Source organism: Thermobia domestica, chromosome 11, assembly GCF_964235325.1.
Source record: "Thermobia domestica chromosome 11, izTheDome1.hap1.1, whole genome shotgun sequence".
Taxonomy (NCBI): Eukaryota; Metazoa; Arthropoda; class Insecta; order Zygentoma; family Lepismatidae; genus Thermobia; species Thermobia domestica.
In genome coordinates this window covers 25,112,930-25,136,749 of record NC_137464.1, presented here as the reverse complement: position 1 = coordinate 25,136,749, position 23,820 = coordinate 25,112,930, and positions in this window count along the sequence as shown.

The following is a 23,820-nucleotide window of genomic DNA, read 5'->3' as shown; positions in this document are numbered from 1 at the left end:
TTATTATCCATATTATCAGGATTATTCGGATTTTCGATTTTCCAGATTGCCTTTGGTCTCAGATAGTCTCTATAAACGTGGATGTACTGTATTATATATATATATATATATATAAAGACGTATGTATAAAGGTATGTAGGCCTTATGTGTATGTGTGTATATTTTCTAGCATAACTCTGGAACGCCTTGAGCAAATTCAATCCAACTTGGTACACGTATTACTTACAATGATGAAACAAACACTATGAGCGAAAGATACCCCTTTCATCCCTAGGAGGGTCACAGAAGGATGACGTGTAAAAAATAGTGTATGTATGTATCTATATAGGTGTCCCGACAAAACGTACCAGCGACAAAACGTACCACTTGAATTTTCGCGACAAAACGTACCACTTTTGACGACCTGTCATAAATGACAACCTGTCATGGATTAATTAAAGCATTTCTGATATTTATTCCACGACAAAACGTACCACTTATATAAATTACAACCTGTCTTGGACTAATTAAAACATTTCGGATATTTAATCCGCGACAAAACGTACCACTTGAAGCTTTTTTTTTCAGCGTGTTCACAGATTATTCTCCAGATCGAACAAAATTTTCTTAAAGGTTCTGTATGTGACAAACGTAACATTAAACACGTTTATCAGCGAGTAAGAGAACACGAGTCTTCCAAAATACATTAGACCAATGTGGATGCTTACATATCTAACAAAAGAGAACATAATGTTAAAAAAAACTACTTCCTCATGAACAGGTAAAACAACGGCAGTATAAGGTTGAGAAGAACAGACAGGTAATGTATCGAGTTGTCAAAGTGCACAAACTCATTGGTAAAAGAGTGCTAATTTACAGAGGAAATGTAGCAGCCTATAAACTGAAAGACACAGCTATAGATCATGGAAACTTTTTGGATATTATTCCTTTCTTAAGCAAATTTGATCTTCCGCTTAAAAGTAATTTAGATAAGGTCACCGAGAAGAGTCATATACGAGGAAGTAAGCAGGATAGTGGTCGCATAACTTTTACTAAACACGGTGAACTTTGTTTTGAATGCTATCAGCACACTTATCAGAGAAGATATTTCGAAAGAAGTCTCTCAAGCTTCAACATTTTCTGTTCTATTAAACAATACTCAAGATATAGTAGTTTCAGGCCAGTGCTCTGTTGTTTTACGGTATGTTGTTAAAATGGTTGTTAAACAAAGTGTTGTTGTCATTGTAAAATGCATATCTACCACAGGCCAGTGTCCTTGCGGTTTACTGCTGGAAATTCTGCAGAAGTTGAACCTTGATATTAAGAAGTGTATTTGAAATTCAACCGATGGCTCAAGTAACATGCAAGGACAATATTCGCATTTTTTAAATTCACCTATGATCAGTTACACGTGTGATTTAGTGATTTTGAGTTTAACGGCCCTTTTAGCAGCGAGGCTATATGAGAAAGAACATACTGATTTACGGGAAATCCGAAGCACATGAGCTCCCGCCGGAAATCGAACCCAGGTCTCCCACGAAAAGGCGCATACGCTAACTGCTTAACTACTAAGAAACTCAGTTACACGTGTGGTGTTACGCTTATATACTCAATCATGTCATATGTGATCTGACAAAAAATTGCATTGATTCTGTGTCATTGTTCTGCTGAATGACTGCGATATTTATACATGAGTCTTATCAGTGAATGTACATTTTGAAGGTCAAATGTTAACAAAGGCGTCTTACAGTTATTGCGGAAACAAGATGGTAGAAAACACACTGTTTTTCAGAAAAAGTTTGGTCATTTTCCTAATCCAAAAAGTGCTTTGTATATAGAGTTGACCATAACAATTAAGAAAATTGCTTCTACAGAAAATATCAAACCAAAAACTAGGTGTAAAGCGAAAGGATATATAAAAGATCTTCTCAAGTTCAAAACAATTCGGACAGCAGAAATGTTCCTTAAGATATTTCAAGTGACGACCTCTCTGTCAAACTATCTCCAAATAGAGCGTGCTGCTAGTGTAGTCCTATGGATGGTGCAGACTACTCTGTTCCAACTGAAAGAGTAGAGAGATGATTTTGAATCCGTTAAGAATGCAGCATTAAGCTTTGCAGAATGGGCCAATAATAAATTTGAAGACTTAGAATGTGATTTCTTTTTTTCTATTGACCTATCGACAATTCGCCTTCAGAGATGGACAAAGATTTTTCCTGTGAATATGAAGATGAAGCTGCTTCTATCCAATGACCAGGTACTGCATCGAAGCATTCAACTCAATATTGGACATGGTAGTTTTGAGTATTTCTTCAAGATTCAAGAAGCAATGTACTTTATGGATTATTTGGACCCTAGCCACTTCAACCAAGTAACAGAACCTCCAGACGTGCCTTTCGATAAACTTACATATTTTCTGAAAAACTTCAGTTAAGAGGTTTCCAAGGATACTATAAATGTATTCTCTTGGGTTTTTGAAGGACGTGGATATCCTTGAAAGGCAGTCTTGATGACGAGCACAACCGAGGTAAAATGAATGTGCTGATGGTGCAAGTGACTCAGAATTAGGAGAAAATACATTTGTTTACAAGGAAAGCGAATGCAAAACGTGTTGCAAAATTGTCCAATGTGCTGCCTTTTTAATTTTGCAGAATTGTAATTTGTGCAGTAATACTTATCCAGGTTTCTAGCATACAAATTTTTATTGACTTTGCCCGTAACTCAGGTAACATGTGAAAGAAATTTTTCAAAATTCAAATTAACTGAAATACATTAAAAATAGGCTAACGAGTACCATGTCTCACGAACATTTGAAAACATTTATGTTGATGTCTATTGAAAAAGATTTATCAAAAAGTATTTCGAATGCAAAAGTGATAGATACAGTAGCATCAAAAACTAGTACACTAAAACATCTGCTAATTTTGTAATATAGTATAGGTTCTCCTTGAACTTCATATAATATTTTTGAATAATTCAGATTAATATACTGATGAAATAATATCAGGTATTAATTGTCAATTGTTAATACTATTGACTTACTGTAGAAAGAAAACTGTGCAATTGATTTGTGACATTGAGATGCTGGTGGCCCTTATGGAAGAAAGCGCCCGCACCCCTCTAATAATGCCTGTCCGTCTCTGGTCCAAAGCCTGGATAAAGTGTGATGGAAATCAGCAAATATTCAAATATTACATATGCAAGATTCTTGCTGGTCTTGGTCTGGCAAGAATCTTGCAGGTATGGTCTTGGTGTTGCGAGAATCTTGCAGGCATGGTCTTAGTCTTAGCCTTAGTCTTAGTCTTGGTCTTGCATCGGTACTTTTCTCAGCACCAATCTGTTCAACTTTTAACCTTATTTTGGCCGATATATATATACTTATATACCGTCCTATCAAGTGGTACGTTTTGTCGCCTGACATTATTTGATTTGATGGTTGATTGGAAGACTCTTCGCAAGTAGCCCTCCAGGCAAGTGGTACGTTTTGTCGCTTGTCATTATTTAAAGTGTTTTTAGAAAACCCTTCACAAGGAGCCCTCAGGGTAAGTGGTACGTTTTGTCGGTGGTACGTTTTGTCGCTAGTACACTTTGTCGCGTATTCCACACCTATCATCCCCAAGAGAGCCACAGAGGGATGACATATGCAAATAATCGAAAATGACTGATATTAGTGAGGAGAAGTTAAAAATAAAAAGTCACGGTGAGTATAACATGAACAAAGAATAGATTCAGTCGAGATAACCGGGTAATCAAACGTTGAAATGAGCATTGTATGGGGAGTTGGGGGATTTAAATATTTTCACAATCTTCGTCATCCTGTGCGAATGACTAGCATTTTAGCTAGTATAAAACGGAAGGCAATGGCTCCGAATTTTACTCTAAGGAATAACAGCGATAAGGACTCTGAGGAGTTTCAATTATAGACAGATTTCCATTTTATTCAAGTTCCGGTTTCTACAAGTACCACTGGATATACACTTCCTCTTCTGAATGGCTTGTGGTAGGCGCATACACTTGAATCACTTGTAGTGTATATCTCTAGGAGAGTTTGACTACAAGCCTTGCTACTCGACTAGATATACTATCTACCTCAAGGACCTTGTTTTTCAATTTTTCGTTGATAAGAAATCCCAGTCCGCCGATCTTGCCACATTCTGATCCTCTGTAGTAGAATAAGTGTCCGTTCTTCAATTCGCTTAATTCTTCTCCCTTTCTTCTTACTTCGCTCAATCCGACGATCTCCCAGTTGATTTTCTGTAGCTCTTCTTCCAGCTCCTGGAATCTTGTTTCTGAAGCCAGGGATCTTGAATTGTATGCAGCCATTGTCAGTTTTAAATGGTAACCTAGTCCGTAACTCCGGGGATTCTTAGCACCCTCTGCCTGCATGTGATTCTGAACGTTGCCTTGCCCAGACACACTTCTGCTTCCAGAGAATGAGGGTCTTGGCTTACTGTGTCCTATGATGATTGTTTAAAGAAGTTGGAGGTATTTGGCAAAAATCACCGTGCCGGTCAGGCATGTTGGTGATAGCCCTCCCTGTTCGCCTTCCTATCATTACGAAAACCTGTAAGTTTCACCGTAGACAGGAAGTTACCAGTCTGCACCACTAGGAGGTACGGGTAGGACATAAGTGGCTAACCCGGGCAGTTCCATACATCGTCGACTAATTCTCAGCGTGCGGGTCTTCTTCCGGTTTACTACTAGACAACATTTCGCACATTATATATATATATATATATATATATATATATATATATATATATAGAGAGAGAGAGAGAGAGAGAGAGAGAGAGAGAGAGAGAGAGAGAGAGAGAGAGAGAGGATACGTCATTTATAATGTCCAACCTTGATAACAGAAAAACGGAAAGAGGGAGGGAAGCGAAACCTTGCATGAAGAAACTGTAGGAAGGGTGACACCTAGCCACGTATTGGTTAATATCATCGGATGAAAAGTGTTGCCAACACTCAACACAAAGTTGTATTTTTTTTAAATAGCACTACGTTAAGTTATTACAAATTTTAAGTCTACATACAAATCGAAAACAAACAATACCACTTTTATTGTTCAGTGTTTCAAACTAAGGATGCTATAGTATCACAAAAATCCAGAAACTTCCCAATTTTGGAGGCCTCTACAACAGTAAGGACGCAAGTGAGACGGGTGGTGCATCGCACATCGAAAGCAAATTAGTATCGAATACTATGGTCAGCATATGATGTATTTCTATCAAACAGAAGAAAAAAGCTACAAGGAATTCAAAACTTGACTTCTTGCAAAGGGCTTTGTTTCGAAAAAGAGCTGAGATAAGTATCACATCTAATTACGTAGATTATTTTCAAAAGATGTAATAATCATAATGCCGTTTACAGCAATTTGGGTGGCGTGTTGTTTGCAACGGTGTTGTTTGCCGCCACGACTCGATTTTCGAGTTGTTTGCCACGAAGTATTTGCATTCCGATCTTATCATACCTTATTATCGTGAAAATTTACACACATCTAGAGTAACAGGAAGGGTTGCCAGGCACCTCTGTTTTTGATCCTCTGGAACAAGTGGTAAATGTTCTCGCCTTTGGGACGAGAGAGGTCTCATTAGAGTCACTGTTGAAAGAGACTCAAAACAAACATCAAACATGTGACATTAAACAAAACAAGAGACATTAAACTCAAAACAAATGAACACAGAACATCATTAATATCACAATAACTTAATAAATTGATATAATTGCATTTTCTCTTCTAACGGAGTTTTAATATTATCTCCTGTTGTATAATTTTCTGTTTTCAATTTCAATTACGCCCTACCACTGGCGCAAATCCCAGGGGGGACGAGGAGGACATGTCCCCTCCAATCTTGGAACTGAGGGGGACTGTCCCCCCAATAATCTGACAAAAAGTTCTTTTTGGGAAAGTGTGATGATTTGTGTCCGACTTCCACAAAGGATTGTAAGATGAAATTGATTTCTCTTGGCTTTTCCATTTTTTAAAAAAGAATCGTATTCTGTAGTATTTCAAACTGAACTTCGTGCTGTAGTGCGTTTAATAGTCTCATCAATATGTATTAATTCCACTTCCGCTACTTGGGCACAAATTGTAATAAATGCCAGAGGAGGATTTGCCTCTCTCCTCATGCTGGAAAGTTGTCTCAGCTGTAGGCACGGGCACAAATTCCGGGGAAATGGGGAGACATGTCCCCCCCAACATAGGAACTAGAGACTCTCCCAATAATCCGATTTGAAAAGTGCTTTTTGCAGATAAGTGTGATGATTTGTGTCCGACTGCCACAAAGGAAAGTGAAATGAAATTTGTTTCTCTTGGCTTTTCCATTTTTAATGAAAATGAAGGCGTGCAACTGTGTGTGACGTAACCTGATATGAAATCTTATCTCCTCCTCTCCCCTAGGCCCTAGCACGGGAAGAGTATAGACTATCCAATGTCAGTAGAACCCATCTTTTCAGTAAATGCGTATTTAATCTATTTGTAGTATCAGCCTAGGCATCTACTCATGCTTCGGAAGCTAACTACCTCTGTAGCCTATGGAACCCGGAGGTTCAATGCTGCGTTCACAAAAGCTCTCCACTGACTTCTATCCTTAACCAACTGGATCCAGTTTCTACTTTGTATTCCTATTTTTACGAGAGCCATCTTAATATTGTCTTCCCATCTGCGCCTAGATCTTCCTAATAGTCGTTTTCCGATTTGTCTTACCGCTAACACTTTGAAAGCGTTCCTACTTTCTTCCATCCTGGCTATATGTCCTGCCCACCTAAGCCTCATAGACTTGATGACCCTAACTACGTTTGATAAGCAGTATAATTTACGTAGTTCCTCGTTATGAAGTTTCCGCCATTTCCCATTCCCATTCCTCTTGGGTCCGAATATTCGTCTGAGCATTTTGTTCTCAGATACTTTACGTCTATGTTCTTCCCTCAGAATAAGCGACCATTCCTCAACAGAATTCGCGACGACAAGAGATTTTGAACTGAATAATAACACGAATTTCCTGTTTTTAGTCGACATTTAATTTCTTCGTGAATAGGATTTTCGTCCGTTAATATTGATCCTAGATATTTTAAAGTATCCACTCTATCAAAAGTATTATTTAATATTTTAACGCATTCATAATTTCCCTATTACGGTCCCGACGCACTTTCATGTATTTAGTTTTCTCTGCATTTACTTCTAAACCCTTGTCCCTGCAAGCGTTTAATAACACCTCTGCATTTCTTTCTATTGTTCTCCTATCATCTATTAAATTTACATCATCAGCGTACGCATAACCTGGTGAACACCGTTCAGCTCTAGGCCCTGGTTGCTATCTTTGATTTTCCTTGTACCGTATTCCAGGACAAAGTTGAATAATAATGGCGACAACGCATCTCCTTGTTTCAGGCCATTCTCGACGTGAAAGCTCGTGGCCAAAAATTTTCCTATCCGGACTTTATTTTGGGATTTATTTAAACATACTTTCATTGATCTAATTAGCTTTTCCGGCATTCCAAATTCTGTAAGAACGTTGTACAATGTTTCTCTCCTAACCTAGTCGTAATCCTTTCTAAAATCAATAAATAGTTGATGTACCGGGCTACTGTATTCCCACTTCTTTTCGAGTATTTGGCGAATGGTAAATATTTGGTCGATAGTTGATCGATTTCTTCTAAATCCACACTGATAATCTCCAATAATTTCATCTGCGTATGGGGTCAATCTTGCTATTAGAATGTTCGAAAGGATTTTATAGGATGTTGACAGAAGAGAGATGCCTCGATAATTATTACAGTCAGTTTTGTCGCCTTTCTTGTGGATAGAAACAATGATTGATTCTTTCCACTCTTGTGGCAATTCTTCCTTGTTGTAGATAAGGAGAATGAGTCTGTGTATCTTGTTCCACAATTTTTCGCCTCCAGCTAAAATTAACTCAGCCGGAATTTCGTTTACACCCGGAGATTTGTGTTTCCTTAATTTCTTTATAGCGATTTCTACTTCTATTCGATTGGGTTCTGGAATATACGGTTCTGCGGTGAGTATCTCCCTTTCTCCACGCACATTTGTTTTTGACTGGGTGTTAAGCAAATCGTCAAAGAAATCTTTCCATCTATTTAAAATGCTATCTGTATCAGTGAAAACTGTTCCATCAGCTTTCTTTAATGTATAAGCACGAGGTTGATAGCCTTCCTTAAATCCGTTGATCTCTTTATACATGTCTCGAATGTTTTTATTTTTACTATTATTTTCAAGTTCTTAAATTTTAGCTTTCAAAAAATCGCGTTTCTTTCTTTGGAAGTTTCCCGCCTGATATCGACGAAATTTTGTGTAGTTATTTCATTCGGATTTTTTAGCCAACATAATTTTGCCTGTTTTCTCTTCTCTGCTAGATCGAACCATGGTTTGTTCCTACGTATTTCCGTGTACCAATTTTACTTTTGAGAGAGGATGCTTCGTAAGCAAAGAAAAGAATTCAAATGCTGGAATATTTTTCTCCATAATCTTAAGGTTACATCTGTTAACTAAAGAGTATATGACATGCGTCAGATTTCTGTAACGATTCATGTAGTGTTATTGAGATTATCATCATTTTGCTCAAACAGTATTGTTGCGTCATACATAATTGATATTCTTTCTTCATAGTTTTGGGGAAGTCATTTATATTATTATATTATTATAAAACAATTTTAACGTTGATCTTTGTGGATGCCTAATTAGAAATATACCAATTATAAATATGCGTGTATTCAGATTTAAGAATGTGTTCACGGCAGTGATTTGTAATACTGATATGTACAACTACTTCACCTACATCGCCTAATATATAATATACTCCACAACAGTTGATCAGATTCATCTACCGTAATATGAGTTTCATCTCCCTTCTCTAGAATAAGGCGTACTTAGTATTTTGTTTCGAGGGGCTATGCCCAACACAAGGAAGGGAGTCGGAGTGCAATTGCCCATCTGAGTTTGAGAATTAAATATATTTTAATTTATGCATAAATTGAAGTTATAGTGGCAAGGATTGCAGACCGATAAATCCTATATATGATATGATACAAAAACTTATGAGTGAATCTAACCCTTTATTCTATTCATACAAGAAAAAGGAAGCATCCTCTTGGCCTTCTTAACTTCCTTGACTAATTATTCCCCCGGTTTGATTTTCTTTAATTCAAATATTCCCTTCTTTTAAAAATAACTAAACGATATATTTTTTTTTCCTTTATTATAATAACTAAAGTCCTGTCATGTTGATATCCGCGCATGTTGGTGTGGAACACCAGTTTCGCTTATCAAATCCTCTTAGTTTTGGTGTTACTGATGACGGCCGACTTAAATCACAACTGACAACGGTCGATAAAGTATGATAGGCGAAATGAAAGAAAATAACGTCCAGAAAAAGAAACAGAAAAGTAGAAAGGACGAAAGAAAGAACAAAAGAACGCAGTTCTTACATGGAATGAAATTTGACAAATACAGTATTATTTCTGAACAAAGAGCATAAGAAAATGGAAAGTCAATTGCATTCTTAGAAATGGTAAGAAGGATTATTGTTGTACGTGGAATGCGAAAAACTAACAAATTCTTTTCGGAGGGGGGGGGGCTTGAACCCGATAGCCTCCTAAATACGCCACTGAAGACAATTCTGCTCCTCTGATTCTTCACAGCATTGTTTTTCAACTTCATAAATATTTTGAACATCGCTTATATATATATATATGAGAACGGTCTTACTCGTCCCAACCAATGTTGAAGACAGATTTGCGCCGATGCGTCCTACCCTTATGCCGTGTAAGCTAAAGGATATGGTAATGATAAGAATGAATGAAAAATAGTGTAATGAAGAAAATGGGAGGAAGAAGAACCCCGAGAAACCTCAGACACACTGTGTTTGTCCACCACAGAATCCACTTCGCGCGAGGAAATTCTGAAGTTCAGGAAACACAAATATAACATCAATTTATAATTTTTATTGTGAAGATCCGAGAAAGTAGCTGCACAGAGACTGACTTATATACTTGTTTCTCTTTGACAAAATTACAACTGAAGTCATCAGAGTAGATTGTAATTTATTTCTTAATTGTGACACTGTCATCCAAAGTGTTTACTCTGAGAATTGCTTGGAAAGTCAAGTAAATATATCTCATTTCTGTACACCGAGAATCCACCTGAGATACGATCTTGTGTACGATTACATCAAAAACCCAATATTTTAAATTGTTCTTCTCTGATTTCTTCTCGGAGTGGTTCAGTATCAAATGCGGGATTCAATTTCTTACATTGATATGATCTAGATTTTATCTTCAAACGGCCGGAAGAATTAATGGTTGTAACTTAGAGAAATGTAACCTACCCGTTTCTTCTGCCATAGGTTTTATAGTCTTAAATCGTACACAGGGTTCCCTTGTGGCTATGTGGATAGCGTACGCGCCTTTGGTATGGGAGACCCGGGTTCGATTACCGGCGGAAACTCATGTGTATCGGAAACTATGTTAAGTTGTAGGCCCAAGGCTCATAGTCTTCTGCTGAATGTGATGCTTAACTCAAATCCACTCCAATTCGTGTACATTCCATCTTGTTTCAGAAATGCTATGGAGGGATTGCCGACCCTTGTATTTTAATAATCTCTGTGGGACAGATTTGATTTTCAGTCTTAGCGTCCCGTTCATCATCGAGGCTATATGAGAGGTGGACTTACAATTAAACGTGGAATCCGAACCAAATAAGCTCCCGCCAAGAATCGAACCTGGGTCCCTACGCTAACCGCTCATCCACTAGGGAGCTCTTTGTGTGGACTTGAAAATACCCTAGTAACTATACATAAGTCACTAAATTTTTGTATTACCAATAGACTAAATTTTTCTCCTTTCACCAAAGGTGTTTAAAAGATCGCTAAATCCAGATTTTTAAATCTAATTTTAATTTGATCTCTAGAAAGGTTATGAAATATATACATATATATATCTCGCGTATCGCGCTCCCTCTAGAAGGTTTGGGTCCCCATTTATCGGGATTCCTATACCCGCTTATTGTTAGTACTGATGATATGCCTAGATTTAACGTTGGCTACACAGTCGAACACAAACAAATTGTAGGCAATATCAATTTTGAAAATGCACTTGGAGAGTTTCTAAGCAAACAAATTATTATATTGAGTGCTTGAACTTACCTTGAATAAATTTAACTGTGGCGTGAACAGCTGATAGCGTAGTAACCCAATAACGTGCTTGGGACAATTCGTATTGTATGCATTCTGTTTATAATATAATAGATTTGATCATTATAATATGCTCATCTGGCAACCATTAGCTTATAAGTCGATTTTGTATAAGTCTTCACGATTGTGGTATAAGATAAGCTAGAGAGAACAATACCGTGGCAAACAACACCGAAATGGAGTCATGGCAAACAACACGTAATAGCAATTTGAAATTTTACATGGTTTAGGAGATGTGATAATGAATGTTAATGTTGGCAATACTGCTAAAAGTCGTGAAATTAGGAGAATATGTAGTAATCACGACTCCCAAAAACTGTTGGTCAAGTGTCAAAAGTACGAAAACAAACAACGATCGTTTTAAAAAATTTTCGCAACTACGTCATTTTAAGAAGTATTGCCAACTGTAACAAGTATAGTGTAATGTCCAAGAGGTCGGGCACCCGAAAAATATAACTTCAGTGCAGAAAGGGGGCAATCACTCCAGCAAATAACAAGAACATTCATTTTTAACAGTTATAAATTCATCAAAATTAACATATAAAAACAAACAAATTATCTCATTGCGTTAGAGCATGTACGATTTATTGAACTTTTACATCATGTCTCTCCGGTCTTCATAAAATAACCAACTTTTTTTTTTTTAACATATACTGAGTAAACGTTAATGTTATTTTAAATGGTTACCTTGTTCAAATCCTCAAATGTCTGGGCGATGATTTGATTACTTTCTATTAATTACTTTTAGTTTGTTGCTTGATATTCATAAATACTTTCTTTCTGTATGCTTTTTACTAGACTATCCAGTTATTTGATGATAATACAAACAGAGTTCGGTGTTTTCCGTTTGGCAGATTTGTCAATTGGCAGATTTGGTAATTGGCAGATTTGGTAATTGGCAGATTTGGTCATTGGCAGATTTGGTAATTGGCAGATTTGTCAATTGGCTGATTTGTCCATTTTCACGATTGGCGCATATGGTCATTTTCGCGTTTGGCAGATTTGGTAATTGGCAGATTTGGTAATTGGCGGATTTGTCAATTGGCAGATTTGTCCATTCTCGTCATTGGCGCATTTAGTCATTTTCGCGTTTGGCAGATTTGGTATTGGCAGATTTGGTAATTGGCAGATTTGGTAATTGGCAGATTTGGTAATTGGCGGATTTGTCCATTGGCTGATTTGTCCATTTTCACAATTGGCGCATTTGGTCATTTTCGCGTTTGGCGCATTTGGTAATTGGCAGATTTGGTAATTGGCGGATTTGTCATTTGGCGGATTTGTCCGGGTCCCTAATATTTAAGAAATATGTGCAGAAAAGCTTCATCAAGCTCTAATTTTTATATTTATTGATTTAAGTAGATTCATTAGTTTATTCCTTTCTTTTTTTCAAACAAAATGAACAATATCTAGAATATGCGTGAGGTTAGATTTACATTGAAGTTGCACAACCCGAGCGTGACGTAATGTCACGTGGTATCATAGAACATAGGTGGAATAAAACCAGACCTGCGGGGCTTCTAATCCCCTTCGCTCGCTGAGCTGTGTTTCGTAGCATAAGAAATCACTTCTTTTTATCAATAAAGTTGTGTTTGCAAAGTGGACTAATACCACGTAACGACCTGGTGGTGCAGCTTTGATGTAAATTTTACTACACGTCAAGAAAGGAAGGCGTTGCGGAAAAGAAGAAAAATGTATATATATATACTCACATGCACAAACTTAAACAAAATTATTTAAAATGGAAGTCCATCCTTCGTTCTTTCTGAGCTGCAATTTTTTCTGTCACTTTCTCATTGAGATATGGAATGCTGTTCAACTTCTATTTTGCTATTGCAGATACTATTTCTTCTCTCATGATGGGTAGATAACCACCTCTCTCCTCCGACAATCGGCATTTTGTTAGCATTTTTTGTAGGGGACAATAATTCAATATTCAGTGATCATGTATTGTTTTTGTTTGTTTGCTGCTCTACTGTAAATAAGTATTTAGGCCTAATCTAAAGATTTACTTTCCTTCCAAAATGAATTCCCATGGTTGTCCTTTAGGCTAAAAATCACGTATAATTATTGAAAGTGAATAATTGTCAGATTAATCAACCGAAATCGAACTCAAGACCACCTTCCACAAAGGCACACGCGCTAGAGCCTATCTCAGATGTACCTTCGGAAAATATGCGAAACACTTCGGCTCCACCCCAGCCACCCTCTAACAGATGAAACTCTCCTTTTGCTTACGGAAAACAAGTGAATGACCTCAGCTGTGTTGCCAATTTGTCATTCAGTCATTTGGTCTTGAGTGAAGATCGTATGCTATTACTCAGAATGGCTAACAAGACAGCACAGCGAAGTTCGTGAAATAATTGTGGTAACCTTCCGCATTCAACAATTGAAAGATCTCAGCCGCAGCAACTCGTCCCTCCTGTTTCGAGGGAAGTACGGGAAAAAATACACATCGACAACAGTGCCAGAAGGGGCACAGTTGAAATAGAAAAACCCTAGGCAATAGACAAACGAAGAGAGCTTCTTTTCTCGTCTTTGAGACAGCATTTAATAAATATTAATATTTTGAGTGTGTTGTCGGTTTTCAACCAATGAAAATTACCGTGAATTGGAAAACAATTGAATTGATGCTGAACTCGCTGATTGCAAGTACTAGATCTTTCTGCTATTACCAATGTTCATTTGATTTGTAAATACGTTTGCCTATTGGGTCTTGATTCTTCCTCATTTCAGTTCTTATCTGTAACGAGGTTTTAAAACGGGGAATTTGGTGAAAATAAAATTAAGGTACCGATTAAGCATAAAAAGAATAAGTAGATTTCTGTATAGAGTCAGATTACTATTAAAATACTCGATATAATTCTATCACTGTCACAAATTATTTCCTAGATTAAAAGTTAGTTGGAATTCCTCGTTTGGTCCCGGCTCGTGCCAAATGGGATTTGTGGTGGACAAACACCGTGAGTGTTTTCTAGGTCCCCCGTTTCTTCCCACTTTCTTTATTCCACTACTTCATTAATGCTCATCCTCATTGTCTACTTTAGCCTATACGGCATCGCGGGACATAAAAGTAAAAAAATTGATTTTATTGAACTAACTCATACGACAATGAAAAATATTTGAGTGATTAATATTTTAAATTACTTGCTCAGATGAAATGAAAAGGTGTATCAAATTTTAAGTCTATTAGGTTTTTTTCCCTTTTTTAAAAATTCGTTAATTACATTTGTACTTCCACTTTTCATTAGACATACCTCCTGGTTTTTTCGTGTAAGAATCTCCAGATTTCATGGCTGTGATACTAAAAGAAAGGAAAACATTTTGCCTGAGTGCCGATACTGGACAGTTTTTAAGACAATGAATATTCTTAAAAACTGCACAGACCAGAATAGAAATTAAAATACGGAACTATTTTTTACCCAAAATTAATACTTAGTACCAGAAACGCCCGCAGGATTTTCCCCAAGGGACAGGGGAAAGAAAAGACGGACAAAAGCGAATATATCTTGATGCACGTAATACTTGACGTACTACCATGAGCAAAATAAATGACGCGTCTCTTTATTTTGAAGTTTTTTGAAAATATCTCCGTTTTCTTTATATGTTCGAAATCTCGGAAGGTTTCCCCAGCAGGACAGGTTAATAACAAACCCGTTTTTAATATTTGTGTTAGATATTAGCTTAAAATAAAGAAATTAGAAGCAAAAAACATTAAATCGACAGAAATCTCGAGAATTACCAACTCTGCTAAAGTGGGAAATTTTCAAGAACGCGAGAGAATTCTGCAGTTCAACACGAAGCAGCGACATCTATGTCAGTGAGAGAAGCGTGGATTAGATCTACAAACGAAAATTTTAACGAAATATTTCTAGTATGTCTTATTATATGCATTATCAGCGAACTCCAAATATATGAATCTATGCTAAGTATTAACGTATAGATAGTGCAAATAGTGGAAATTACCTATGGAAAAAGACGAATTGTTAGCCCAATCGTAATGAAAAATCGTCTTTACTGTAGAACAGATTCAGCTTACGTAAGAAAGCAAATAGCTCAGTTAGATAAAGCAATGAGTTTGTATACCGAAGGTAGACGGTTCGAATCCCGTGAAGGACTGTTGTCATTTTTATCACTAAGGTTATTTTATTTATTTTTTATTTGGGAAAGAATCAAATTGTAACATATGTGTAAAACTCATGACGATACCAAAAAAAAAAAAAAAAAAAAAAAAGAGAGAAAATATCGTCGCATTTGCATTAGTGTCTCTAATTTTTGTTTGCAAACAGATTCGTAATTATTTCCCCTGTGCTCACTGATGCATAACGAATGTTTTCCAGTAAATGTTAATTCTAATTTGGAGAATTTTATAGTTTCACAATTCCTCACTACATAGTCTTCTATCTACGTGTTTGGATATTTTGATAACAGATTTCCCTATTAAATGTTTAATTTTCTCTATAAATATTTGTCTTAAATTGAAATTGTTTTGAATTTACTACATAAGCAAAGTTGCCCGAAGGAGGAGAGCTCAAGTAACAGATATTCTACGTAAAAGCAACCTATTGTAGAATGATGATGCTTCTTACCTTCAGCACATAATCTTAACGTTAGAGAGTCAGAGAGAGAAAAATCCTGTTTTTCCTCCCCTATGACCACTCATCTTAAAGCTCTACCTTTAATGATTCGTGTCACATACTTTCGGCTCTCCAAAGACATTCATATTTATTATTATTATTATTATTATTATTATTATTATTATTATTATTATTATTATTATTATTATTATTATTATTATTATTCCTGTGACTTTTTGGCGCCCTTCCCCTAGTAGTAGCCTATATTTTACATTTTATCATAGTGTTTTTAATAGTTTAAACCAGGAGCGTCATTTCAGATTTTGCTTTGGGGGGGGGGGGCAAGACCTCTTGATATAAGTAAAATTTCGCGTTTTTCACTGATTTACTACTATTCTAATGATAAACTCTATATACATCTCAAACTCAGGGGGGGCAAATGCCCCTCCCTGCCCTCCCTAAATGACGCCCCTGTTTTAAACCCATTTTCAAAAAGAAATCCTTACCTAGGAAAACTTCACAAAGAATATGGCCCGCTATAAACAATACCAACTCCACCCCCCCTGGTCTAGTGGCTAGCACGCCTGCCTTCTGTGGTACCGGGTCCAATTCCCGGTGGATTACTGTTGAACGATAAAAGTGGTTCGGATTCCACTATAATTAGTATCCACATCTCCCTTGCCCATTAAGGCATAACCGTGGAACGCTAAACTCAAGCAAACAAACAAACAATACTTAATTCCCGGCACTCTTTATTCTACATGCCATCTCTCAATTTTTCGATACAGCCCCCTTAGTACTATGAAACTCTCTTCTTCCATAGTGAAATGGAAAAAGATCATATAATTGCCACTACTTTACAAGAATATAAACCAAAAACGTCAGTAGAAAGCACATTATAAAATTTACTTTTTGAGGCTCGTTTTGGTGCCCCTCTTTCTCTGGCGCCCCGGGCAGTCGCCCGGCCCTTAGTCCGCCCTTGAAAGTACGGACGCATAACTAAGGACTGCGGAGGAGAGGTTAACCTTCATGTTATGCCACTGGTTTGACGTGTTTGAAATGTTCAGTAAGTGATCGGTTAGTGAAATAATTTCGACAGTTACTGATGTTTAAAGTTTAGCTAAGACAAAGCTACCTAATCAAATACATTTGATATCGGGATGTCACAATTTGATTTTTCCTCACATAAAAAAGATAAAAACAATAGTAATAAAAACCCTTACTCGTACTGGGCTCCTAACTAACTAACAACCTAATTCTTACAGACTAGTTGCTCTGACCAACTGAGTTTCGATTTCTTACGCGTTATATTAAGAGGCATGCTTTTCATTATCAAAACTGTTCGAAGTAATACGAACATGGCTTAAGAACAGAGACGGAACTGAATTACCACTCGATTGACCTTGAGGGCAAATCACCAAAGCGTAAAGACGTAAGTTCAGCATGCATTTCTCTGGAGTTGTGTTCAGTATTCCTATCTGCCAGTCATGCTTGTTCGTAGGAGTAATATGTTACAAACCTGACCTTTCGATACAGCACAATAGCAAAAGAATAAAAGGGAAGGAATTCTTGCCCTTGTGAACGTTGGATACCACCATGTGCAATAAAACTGTCGCGTCTCCTTGAAGTGATATTTTATCGAAAATAGCTCGTTTTCCTTTATATAGTCTATCCGAAGTTTTTGAGGGTTTCAAAATGAGGAAATGTTACTGACAAACAAGGACGCATTCAGGGGTGGGTCCAGGGGGTCCGGACCCCCTCTGAAACCCCAACTTTTCTGTAAATTTAGCCTAATTTTGGGGATTATCTTTTAAAATTTTATTATAATTTATCCTAATATTGAAGTCGGACCCCTCCCGAAATAAATTACTGCATACGTGTCTCTGACAATTTTCAATATATTCGTTAAATAATAAAGTAAAATAACTAAATTAGGAGCAAAAAGCTTTAATAATAATAATAATAATAATAATAATAATAATAATAATTGAAGCGAGCTTAACGAGTTTCAACTGTACGACTCAACCAACGTTTGGGTGCCTGTTCGTTCGTCTGCTCCTCTCATAAAAGACATTTCATTTTAATGAAACTAGTAAGTGCCTTCTTTTAGCTCTGCGGAGTAACTATTGCTTGGAATATGAATCTGCAAAACATAAGAGGTAAAATTAACCAAATGGTGCAAGTTTCCACTTATATATATAAAACAATTTTGCAATATCAACTACGTGAATCTTGTCCCATAAAGAAGCCGAAAACCCTACACCGAAGAGCCCTCCGAGATTTGATCATTGTCCACACGGACTGAAATTGTCATTTGAAGCCAAGACTTTAATATGAAGCCAATAATTTCTTTAAAATAGACGGAAAATTCGGAAGTTATAAGCATTTTCATATTTTTGCCTTTTCCCATAAGGGAGCCGTAGCCCCCTATACTGAAGAGCCCCCCCCCCCCCCCGGAGATTTGATCATTGTCCACTCGGACTGAATTTGTCATTTGGAACCAACACTTTAATACGAAGAAAAATATTTCTTTAAAATAGACGAAAAATTCGAAAGTTATAAACATGTTAACAATTTTGCCTTTTCTCACAAGGGGGCCGTATTAGCCTACACTGAAGAGCCCCACGAGATTTGATCATTGACCACTTGGACTGAAACTCTCATTTGAAACCAAAACTTTAATATGAAGCCAAAAATTAAACTTTTACATCAATTTAAAGTGACTGGGTTCCGGTTCCCCCCACTATTGTTTAGTTTAGTTAAGTGGTAATTTGTGACAGCTTCACATCATCAAAAGAATGTTTCACTTCCCCTCTCCTCCCCCAGGAGTTCGTGCTGGATCCACCACTGGAATCAATAGACACTCTTCCTATTCTTTTTGTCACCCTTGATTGTGTTAGTCTGGAGGATCCGTAACAAAATCCCAAAGAATCGTGCAATTTATGATACAAGCGTTAAATTTTACACACGGTTTATAGACATCATAAGAAGCAATTCTAGGGGTGGAGCCAAAACATATCACGTGATTTCGTCGAGATAGCTGCCATATTAAAAATGGCAGCTCAGTATATATAAAATAACATTTAATTGTATTGTTTAACATGTTAATGCATTTTAATTTTTAAATTATAATCTATTTTTCACTTTTATGCTCTTTATAAAGGTCATTTGACACTTGGCATGGTAAAATGTTAAATTTATATGTTTAATTTTGATTTATTTATTTTTATTAGTTGTTTTACAGTTATTTTGAATGCTATTTTTTCGTCTTTCAGTGTAACTCAATTTTTTCGATTTATTTCAGAACTGAACTGCAGCTAAAATGAAACGAAATTTCAAACTAATAGACAATACTGAGGTTTCCAAACCACGTGATGAAATCACAAACTGGGATCTTTGTCTTTTCTGCCAAGAAGTAACAAAGGAGGGGCTGCCCTGACCTGGTGATTTTGCTGGTAAATCATCAAATGAAGCTGCTTGGTATTCAACTATAGCGGAAAATTTAGTAAAATTTGAAGAAATAGAGTCACTACCTTCTGGGTTTAAAATAAGAAGGCTGGATAAAGGACAAGGTATTAAGCAAACCTTTATGTATAAAAAGGCAAAATATCATAAAAGCTGCTCTTTGAAATTCAATAAAACTAAATTGAACAGGGCAATTGAAAGAAAAAAGAAGAAGAAAAGTGGAAGTCAAGATAAATCAGACGTATCTGCATCAAGTGAGAAAAATACCAGATCAAAGGACTCACTTTCAGTCAGTCAAGGCGGGTGTACATTGTGCTTCTTTTGTGACTAACCAGTGGATGAAAAATCACAGTCATTTCGAAAATCACCAACACTTAAAATAGATAATCGTGTGAGATCATGTGCTTTTACTCTTCAAGACCACAAATTAATTGCAAAGCTAAGTGCTGGTGATATGTTTGCTCAAGATGCAGTGTATCATGCACAATGTCTTGTGGCCCTATATAATCGTGAAAGAGATTTAAAATGAAGATAAGAAGAAGAATACGCTCATACATATGAAAAAAACGCATTAGCAGAACTTTTACTATACACTGAAAGTATTCTTGATGACGACGAAATTTCCCCTGTGCTGCAGTTTAGCCATCTCAAGAAACTCTATTGTCAGAAAATTCAGCAACTGGGTGGTGACCCAAGTACATTGCATTCAAAGCGGCTATAAGAGAAAATACTTAGTCATTTTCCAGAACTTGAACCCCATGGCGCTGGTCGAGAAGTTTTGCTTGTGAGAAACAGTGATATAGGAGAGAGCCTCAAGAAAGCCTGTTCTCATGATTCTGAGTTAGATGTCATTGTTTTATCTCATGCTGTAAACATAGTAAGACGAGATATTTTTAAACATCCCCAGTTTCAATTTAAAGGGCCATTTGAGGATAAGTGCCAACAAAACAGTGTACCAACGACATTGTTAACTCTTATTGGAATGATATTATATGGTCCTAACATTGAAAACAAAGCGGATTATATGTCCCAAGTATGTTTCTCTTTTTCACAGCTTTTATCCTTTACTTGTTTTAAAAAACGTAAAAAGGTTTTACAGCATTTAGTGCATTCTTGCCTTTTTTTCTGAGTATTCTAACTCAGTAGCAACAATAAAACATTGCATTGATGTGATTAGAAAATCTGTGTCTCACCACAATCCCAATCAAGTTCCAGTCATCACTTGTGATCAACCGTTGTTCAGGATTCTAAAGGAAATTCAATGGACCTGGCCAAATTCTTATGGAGAAGATACATTTATAGCAATGTTAGGAGTTCTTCACATAATGAGCTCTAATCTTTTAATGAGTGGTCAGAAATTAGATGCAAGGAAAGTCCCCAGTTTTTCTTCTGGAACTTTATAACGAAAGTCATCCTTGACATATTAACATGGGATCGATCTGTCCATGAAGGAGATTTTCAGTGCTATGTGAGTCCTTTATCAAACATTGTGTGGTTGTCCTTTGCTTTGGATCATACTAACTACGCCAGAGCTGTTTCAGTTCATCTCAGAGATATGAGAAGACTTAAAGAAACTTAACCTACTATTCTTCAAGAATTCTCCAAGGGGAAGTTCACAGTAAATAAAACTTCGAGACCTTTTTCTTTCATGCCTCTTGACGAAGCACATGAACATAATAATGCGCTTGTTAAGGGAGAAGAAGGAGCTGTAGGAATTACAGAGAATCCAGAAGTACCCTGCCTGGAAAAACTTATTTCTTGCAGTGAAGAAGATAGTGATGAAACTCATCAAGCTGGACCTGATGTTGAAATGATAATTCTTGATGGTGCAGTCATTGTGTACTTTCTAACACCCGAAGCTACAGATTGGTTTGCTGGCTATGCCGAAAAGGTCATAAACATTATTGGAAATCGATTTAAAGGACAAGCGAAACTTCTTGATGTAGTGTTTGATACCTATAAAGCAGATAGTTTGAAGAGCTGTGTTCGTGAGAAGAGAGGAACAGGCATTCGAAGAAAAGTTGAAGCGGATAAAAAGGTGCCTAAAAACTGGAAGGACTTTCTTAAAGTTGATGAAAACAAAACAGAATTATTTATTTTATTGGCAAAATTTGTAAGTTTAGCAGAATATCCAACAAAAGTCGTTGTCACTCAAGGAAACAGTGTCGTTAGTTCACAACCCGCGGATTTAAATCGAACAGTACCATGTTCTCAAGATCAAGCAGACACAAGGATATTTTTACATGCAGCAGATGGTGTAATAGAAGGGTATCGAAATATACAAGTTTGTACGGTTGACTCAGATGTGGTTGTGTTGACAGTCAACTATGCAGCTAAGTTGGAATGTGATTGCTTGTGGGTACTGTATCGATCAGGAAAACATATGCGTTACATCAATGCTATAGCAATATCAAAGGCACTGGGAAGTGAGAAAAGCTCTGCAATACTTGCTTTTCATGCTTTGAAGGGAAGTGACACTACATCTAAATTTGAGAGTAAAGGTAAAATAATAGCTTGGACAGTCTGGAAAGCTTATGATGAGGTTATGTCGGCATTTCAAGTATTACCAAGTGCTCCAGATGTAGAAGCTGTGAAGACAGCGTTTTCAATTGTTTGAAAAAATTGTTGTATCGCTATATGACCGTTGCAGCATAGATAATGATATAAATGTAGTAAGGCAAAAGATGTTTACACGAAAGAATTATGAGCTTGAGCTTATACCTCCAACTCAAGATGCTTTGCTACAGCATTTACTTCGAACAGCTTATCAAGCAGGACAGATTTGGGGAAGATCACTTGAAAATGAACCTGAACTTCCATCTCCGAGTATTTACGGATGGACACAAACTGAGGAAGGAAGATGGATACCTCGTTGGATAACAACTCTACTAGTCAGTGAGTCTTCAAGAAAGATATTGAAATGTAATTGTTCCAAAGTGTGTTCTGGAAAGTGTAGCTGTTTCAAAGCTGACTTACCATGTACAGCTCTTTGTAGGTGTGAACGCTGAATATATGTTCACGAAGAAAGACTATAAATTCAAATTTTACTCTCCTTCATGTTTTAACATGAAGTAAAATTCTCAATTTTGTTGCTATGTGATATGTTTATTGTACAGTTTTGGTATTGCAGAAATCTTATATTCAAACTTCAATTTCCACATGCTTGACGTGTAAAATTAGAAAGATAAACTTAAAATACTTAATAGTGCAATGAATTCCATTCACTTAAATCAAGAATAGACCGTCTGATAGTATTTCTAAGCATATATTTGCAATTAGTGACCCCAAGAACATACATTTTGATACCCATCACTCTATAGTTATGGCATTATGTTAAATCTGGTCACATTGGGCGCCATGTTGAAAAATAGCGAACTAAATAGACTAAATAACAAACTAAAATATTCAAATCTGTAAATTGTTCACTATTTGGCCAATGGTAATTAAAATAATATTGTCACTTGCACATAAAGAGAAAATAAAAGCTATTTTCAAGAAAAAACGCCTTTACGAGATTATTTTTTCAATATGGCCGCCATTATGACAAGAGCGCCAATTTCGATTGGCTCCACCCCTAATAGTGTTGTTTACACATCAATTATTGTGTACTGTAAATTTCATACTTGTATCAAAAAGTGCACGATCATATGACCGATCCTCCAGACTATGTAGGGGCTCCTTCGTACAAATAAAGAAGCGGCAATATTACAATCAAGGGGCGCTATATATTAGGTATTCTTTTAGTTACCTACCCCTAACCGCACAGGGCCATCTTTCGTAGAATAAAAAATATTACGTGATATTCCAATCATGAAAGGGGAGAGGATGCTATAAATATGTTTCTTATTCATTTTGTCTGTCCTGCTTATCAAAAATTACTTTCTGTTGGAAGGGTACTGAAATGAGAGGGGCAAAATAAAAAGTCGTACCCCCTCCTACGTGGTTGCTCAAATAAGTACTAAAAAAAAGAAAGCATTTTAAACTAAGATATTTAAGATTTAAACTAGGAAACTAAGATATCCTTACATTATGTAAGGATGGCATATTCAGGATTATTATTATTATTATTATTTGAATGTTTTTGGAGCACCGAAATTTTGTGAGACGAACAACGATATGTAGAGGTTTAAGATGGGTGGTCATAGAGGAGGAAAAACAGGATTTTTCTCTGTCTGACTCTCTAACGTAAAGATTATGTGCTGAAGGTAAGAAGCATCATCATTCTACAATAGGTTGCTTTTACGTAGAATATCAATTACTTGAGTTCTCCTCCTTGGGTCTACTTACCTTATGTAGTAAATTCGAAACAATTTCAATTCAATACAAATACATTGTAAAACTTTTCCGTAATTAAACATCTAGGGAAAATTAAACATTTAATAGGGACATCTGTTATCAAAATATCCAAACACGTAGATAGAAGACTATCTAGTGAGAAATATTGTGAAACTTTATAAAATTCTCCAAATTAGAATTAACATTTACTGGGAAACATTCGTTATGCGCCAGCGAGCATATGGTGAGCAGTGAGCACAGGGGAAATAATTACGAAACTGTTTGCAAACAAAATTAGGGACGCTAGTGCAAGTGCGACA